The sequence below is a fragment of the Vitis vinifera genome, chromosome 14, assembly GCF_030704535.1.
Source record: "Vitis vinifera cultivar Pinot Noir 40024 chromosome 14, ASM3070453v1".
Lineage (NCBI taxonomy): Eukaryota > Viridiplantae > Streptophyta > Magnoliopsida > Vitales > Vitaceae > Vitis > Vitis vinifera.
The window spans coordinates 23,482,616-23,488,631 of NC_081818.1; positions in this window are offsets into that span (position 1 = coordinate 23,482,616).

A 6,016-nucleotide genomic window follows, 5' to 3' on the forward strand; every position below is an offset into this window, starting at 1 on the left:
CCCAAAACTTTCGGAAAAGAGGCCTCAAATGATGTTGGGCTGGTTAAATATGAGGGGGCCCAAACCTTACGGAATAAGGGCCGAGCACTTATTCGAATTTTATATAAAAGGAAATTATGCTATCCACTGTAGTAGAGAATTAGATTGGATTTTTGAAATCTATGGTTAGGAGCATATAAAAGGGAAATGCCCTTAGCTTGTCATGACTGTGCAACATACTAAACATGCTGTAAGGAGCTACTAGACAATTGAACGGGCAAATGCCCTTATAATTACCCAAATTTAGAGACAGCCTCTAGCCCACATTGTCCCAAAGATGTGATCAATTGGTAGAGGAAGAGGAATGACAATCATCAACAAAAATAGCCTATTTAGTTTTCGCTTCGATATAATTTTTATCTTAAAAAATAAAAATTTCTATATAAAAATAAAAACTCTTATATTAAAAACATAAACTTACCTTATACTCTTAAGAGTTAAAAATAAAATTACTTTTTCAACGTAAATCTTTAAGAATTCAGATATTTTATATAAAAATTAATACTATTTTTTTATTATTAAAATAGAAAATATGAAGAGTATCCAAATGAACGTTTAATGTACATCTTGTTTTATTTTTCTAATATATGTATAAAACTTTAAGTAACAAAAATAATTAAGAAAATCACAAAATGGAATGTCGGATTGCAATACAAAAACAAACCTTTTTGGTATTTATTGAAAAGACAACATAAATTAGGTAATATCATATATATGTTTTTAAGTCTTATTATGCATACTCTACTATCATTTTTTTTTTAAATATTTTTACACATTGGTCTCATTCGTTTGTATCATCGTTCAATGACCTAAGTTTCATTATAGTGTAGATCTTATATTCTATATGCGTTGTAAGGATGGTTTATATGCATTGATTCCTATTCGCTAAAAATGGATTTAGAGATGTCATTATCTACACACTTTACATATCAAATCTAATTTTCAAGGTGACAATCTTATTGTGTGCTTGTATGTAGATGATTTTTTTTTTTTTGTAACTTAGTACCTAGGTCATTGTAGACCCTCTTTTTGGTCTTCTTGACACATGCAATGCTAGGTGTTTTCCTATGCTTCTTATTTGCCTTATAGTCATCCCTTGGCAACCGATTGTCACTCATATGACTTACTCTTTTGAGCCACATTCGGAGATCATTTGTTGAAGGATTTATCTAGATCCTCATTGTAACCTTGACAACCCCTCAAGTTTAGTTCAAGATTCTTCACTAGGGAGCACTTTAGGATAGTCCATTTAAGTGCATTAGAAGTTTATTGGATCCTAGTTGCACTTTTAGCTCATCTCATTTCTAGGTGCATTTTGGAACAACTCATTTAAGCACTTTTAGCTCACTTAGACACATTTTAGGTAAGTTCACTTAGTTTCACTTCAACTCAGTTAGGTACATTTTAGGTAACTTTCACTTAAACTCACTGTAACTCATTTTAGTTCCCTTATGTACTTAAGATCACTTAAACTCACTTAAGCTCACTTAGGCTCACTTAGTTACACTTTAGGAAGATTCACTTAAGCCCACTTTAAGTACACTTTAGCTTAGTTCATCTAATTTCTTTTTAAGATTTATTTAGTTGCACTTTAAGGTAATATTTTATGTCACTTGCATGTCATATGCATGGGTTTGTTTTGGTTCATGATATATTGCATGGTATGTGTATGATTATTTGGTTCATAGCATATTGCATAATCATGTTCATGGGGATGTTTAGTTCATACCACCTTCATGGGATGTTGTATGGCATGTGCATGACTTTATTTTGGAATACTTGAAAGACTAATTGGACTCTTTTGATTTTTGGTAGGACTCTTGTGTGAAACCAAGGTTTGGTTAATATTGATTTTGATGATAACAAAACAAGGTTTAGAACTAATGATCATATTTCAAGTGTAATTAGGCAAGATGATTTCCAAAGTGGCAATCACAAAGACAAATCAAGTCAAGGAGAAATCATGAAGAAGAAGACCACCTCAAAGAGAAGTGTATTCAAGATCCAAGCTTCATAAGATCTCTTTGTAAGGTTGTTGGTGCACTAGGATTTTCATGCATTACATTATTTACTTATGCACCAAAATCATCCAATAGTTATTTTGTTTTAAATATCTTAAGAATTGGATGATTTCATGTTTTCAACTAAAATCTTGTGTTAAATGTTTTTCAAATTTGTTTTAAAAGGTTTTAAAGTTGAAAAAGTTGGGTATTGAGCCAAAAAATGGCTCAACTGGTTCAACCGGTTGAGGAACAGGTCGACTGGTTGTGATCGTCCGGTCGAGTATCGGTCGAGGAAGACCAAAAAGTTTCTCTCTCTCCCAGTGGCCTTCTCTTCCCAATCGATGACCGATTGAGGCCCAACAGTTACCTGCCAAGCATTTAATGCTAACGGCTAGTCAACCAGTCGACCCTTAGCTCGACCGGGCTGAACCCCCAAATGGCTAGTTTGGTTTTTCTCTTCTATAAAAAGGTTCCAATCTTCATTGTTTAAAGAGCTTAACCTTTCCAAATCCTTCTTGATTATATTTGAGCCTTGGAAGAGAATTTTTGAGTGCACCATTATTTCAAAACTTGCATATCTTTAGTGCACCATTCAATCCTAGTTTTTCTTGTATCATTTGAGCTTAAAGTTCTTGTGCTAGGATTTTTGTGAGATCTTTTATTTGTAAATCCTTGAGAGGAAGTTGTTCAAGAGTGGGATATCTCTTGAGAAGTGTAAAGGGTGCTTGGAGCCAAAAGTCCAAGATGGTGAATTGGACCATAATCCAATTGTATTGCTTGAAGGCTTGGTTTGGAAGCCTTGGATTAGTGGAACCTTAAGCTTGGGATTGAAGTTAGAGGAGAGTGGATGTAGGCCGGGTTGCGCCGAACCACTATAAACTCTTGTGTTTGCATTCTCTCTTCCCTACTCTTTAATTTATATGCAATTGTCTATATATTGCTTATTATATACTTGCATATAATTGTCTCTTACATTCACTTGTTTAAATTTGCGAAAATAGACCATCCCCCTATTCACCCCCCCTCTAGGGTGATTACCTTAGGTTGGATTAGCCCTAATTTCCTAACATCTAAGACCATGTTTGAGAGTTTAAGGAAATCTAAATTCTAAGAGATATTCATGATATTAGAGATTGACACAGCTTGGAGAGAATGATGGTTCATGGTTTGAGGATTTTTAGAAAGAGAGGTAGTCGTGCATGGATAAGGAAGGGCTATCAAATCGATTTTAAAGGGAATCACAAGGCTACGTATTGAATATAGAAGATCATGGGGTTGCATATTGGATTTGGTTTACTGTGCCTTTATAATAAAAATTTGATTTGACTTACTTAGTATGCTTCTAAAATTTTTCTTGTGATTGTATGGTATTGTACACCCCTCGAATATGTTTTTAGAATTTTATTTGAATCAAAAATCAAATTTCAAATAGGATATATGAACTAATATTTTAGTAGGTTTAGTTTTCACCTAGTTCTGGACATCTAAATTGTTTCTATAAATTTAAATTATTTTTTGACCTTATAAAATTGTTTGTATTTTTTTCTTTATTTTAGACTTCTCAAAGTTAATTTTAGTTTCTTGTTTCATTAAAAACCAACTCCCTAAGAAACATTTTTCCTTTTTCACACCTATTACACTAATTTGATTTTGAACAAAGGGGATATTTGGTTGAATTTAAAAATGATCCATGTGTACAGTTGCCTTGCCATTATTTTTTTATGTAAATTAGACACTTTGAAAATATTGTATGATTTTTGGTAGGATCTTATCACACATTTGGATAAGATAGGATTTTATCCCATCTTGAACCATTTGGAGATTTTTGAAAACTCGGACTAATTGGGGTCTTAATAAATTGTTTGGCCACTTGGGTGGTAATCTAGACACATAGGAAAGACTCCTCAATTTTTATTTTATTTTTTAATAGTAAAATTCCCCTTCTAGATATTTTTTTAGGATTTGTTTTGTGAGACCTTCTATTCTAATTGCATGTTGGTAATTGTCACACCCCTGAAGATCACACTTAATTTTTCACGAGTGCGCAGTGTTAAGAACCCTTCCTTAGCCAACCTTCCTTAGCCAACCTTCCTTCCCAGCTTTTATAGAAACCGAGCAGAAGCAAAGTAAAAGCATAGTAAGAACAAAGCAACAGGGACACACACGAGGTTACGGGAACCTTTACCCAACTTGTATTATTTCACTCTACAAGACAAAATCGTTTTCCTGAACTAGAGTACAATGCTCACACCCAAGCATACGAGAAGAACCCTATCCCCCAGATTCTCTCTCTCTCTGTTTCAAGGCTGTAGGAGCCCTTTTAAAAGACTCAAGCTGCAGTTACAAATTTGAATTTCCAAAATTCAAATGTTAGAGCCAATATGGTGGTTATGCAACTGGCCAGAACCGCCCACAACTGCCTTGCATAACCACCCACCACCCAGATAATGGCCTCACATGCCACCCACTTGCACCAGCCATAATCTCCTCAGCCAACTGTAGGTCAAATGACGGCTTGACTTGGTCACTTGTTGCTTGAGCTAGCTGCCACTAATTAGCTGCACTGCCATCTCCTCAAGCCTTGCTCGCCAAGCTGTTGGAGAGTCCTCCTAACAAGCTGCTTTCTTCCCTGTAAGGTGCCTTTTGTGACCAAGTGCCCATTAGCATGTCTTTGATCAAGGCCTTTTGAGCCAGGCAGCGTGCACCAACCATTTGACCAAGCGTCTGGTGCATCAGTGTGTCTTCCCCACACTGATGTATGAGCCCGTGCCATGTCTAGGTGCCCATGGCTTGGGCTTGTTGCTTGCTTCCCCTGTCCGGTCCAACTTCACAGCAACGAGGCATGGCATTGTGCCCATGGCTGATCCCTCTTGGTACACAGGGCATTGCACCCCTGTGCAATGCGTAGGCATTGCACCCCTGTGCAATGCGTAGGCATTGCACCCCTGTGCAATGCGTAGGCATCATGGTACAAGTCAACTTATTGTTTGGTGCCATCAGACCATGACATTGTGCCCATGGTTTCATCAGCTGGCTCACCGCACAAGGCTTAGGCGCTCTCATGCCTGCGTGGGGAGAGGGTAGGCTGCACCAGGCCCCGTGCCGTTGCGGCCACGGGGTGCACACCACACATGTCGTGGAGCCCATGTGTGCTTGCTCGAGTCACATCTATGTGTCTTAGGCATGCCCAAGGCCTTGCCATGGTGCCCCCTTAGTGCGGTCAAGGCTTCCCTTGGTGTTCTCTCCTTTGAGTCACCTACCCCTTCCCTTAAAGAGCAATACATACCATTTTCATTGTTTCTGGAGGAGACATCAATATGTCTGAGGAGACATAATGGAATAATAAATAATTATAAATTAACATTCCAAAAGTCCCTCAGCTTTCATCTGCACCACCTAAGTCAGGTGTGCGCGCGCGATGCCCATCTGGTGCGCACGCGGTGCATGTCTAGTTCGCCCGCAATGTGTGCGCGGTGCGCATCTGGCCCGCCCGCGGTGCGCGTCTGGCTCGCCCGCGGTGTGCGTCTGGCCTGCTCGCGGTGCGTGTCTGGCTCGCCCATGGCCTCCTCACTTAGCCCTTGGAGTTTGAACCACCAAACCTCCAGGCTTTCCTTGCTTTTAGCCTAGGCTCTCATGGGTGCAAGGCCTACCCATGAGGCCTATTCCTCCATGGTTAAGTTAAGAGGCTAAGGGGTTGACAATAATCCTGTATAATGTTTAATTTTCCATTTAATCTGGTGTTAATTGGTATCTCATCACATGATTTTGGCTTTTGTATTGTAATATAGACATAATAAGGATGTTACCTAATTTTTATCATAATGAAATAATACTTTTAGATATTTATTTAGGATTTTTCTAATAAGTCTAATTGTTCTGATCATTTACTAGGTGCTTTTACTAAGTCACTAATTTGGCATTTCTAGTTCCCATGTAAAATAATTTAACATTAATGATGAGTTGTAGATGTGTCA